General features: G+C 39.8%; 1 non-coding gene across 1 annotated transcript; it reads right to left on the minus strand.

Annotated features, from left to right (window-relative positions):
- Positions 1 to 314: 314 nt before the first annotated feature.
- TRNAK-UUU (transfer RNA lysine (anticodon UUU)) lies at positions 315 to 387 on the minus strand. The gene has a single exon. It is a non-coding gene; the product is annotated as a tRNA-Lys (tRNA).
- Between the last annotated feature and the right edge of the window lie 302 nt (positions 388 to 689).

The raw sequence follows: 689 nt of genomic DNA on the forward strand, positions 1-689 counted from the left end.
TATCTCCAGACAGGCTATTTGTCTGCCCAAGTGTTTCCTGGGTGACCGCTGTATCACCTGCGTGGTCTGGGCCACACGTACCCATCACTTATGTTTGTTTGTACTCAGAATTTTCTTTCAGCCGATTCGATTGTACTTAGAGTTGTCTTTTTTTTATTATGTTCAGTTAGCCACTGTATAGTACATCATTAGCTTTTTATATAGTGTTCAGGGATTCATTAGTTGCGTATAACACCCAGTGCTCATCACAACATGTGCCCTCCTTAATACCCATCACCCTGCCACCTCCCCCTCCCCCGCAAAGATGTATCTGATGCCTGAACAGGGACATGAACCCTGGACCCTCAGATTAAAAATCTGATGCTCTACTGACTGAGCTATCCAGGCTCTTGTACTTAGAGTTGTCTTGAGGAAACAACATATTTGCAATCAAGGGCCCACTATGATATATACAGCTTTAAAAAGACACATCAAAATAAATATGTAATATTAAAAAGTAAAATTGTTGCCCAGCAAATCCACTCCTAGGTATATACTTAAGAAAACGAAAACATATATCCACATAGAAACTTGTATGTGAGTGTTCAGGGCAGCATTATTCGTCGTAGCTCCAAGATGGAAACAAAACAAATGACCATCAATGCATAAGTGGATCAATAAAAGGTGATATATGTATGAAAGGAAATGTT

Source organism: Leptonychotes weddellii, chromosome 2 (genome assembly GCF_054177405.1).
Source record: "Leptonychotes weddellii isolate Sample4059 chromosome 2, ASM5417740v2, whole genome shotgun sequence".
Taxonomy (NCBI): domain Eukaryota; kingdom Metazoa; phylum Chordata; class Mammalia; order Carnivora; family Phocidae; genus Leptonychotes; species Leptonychotes weddellii.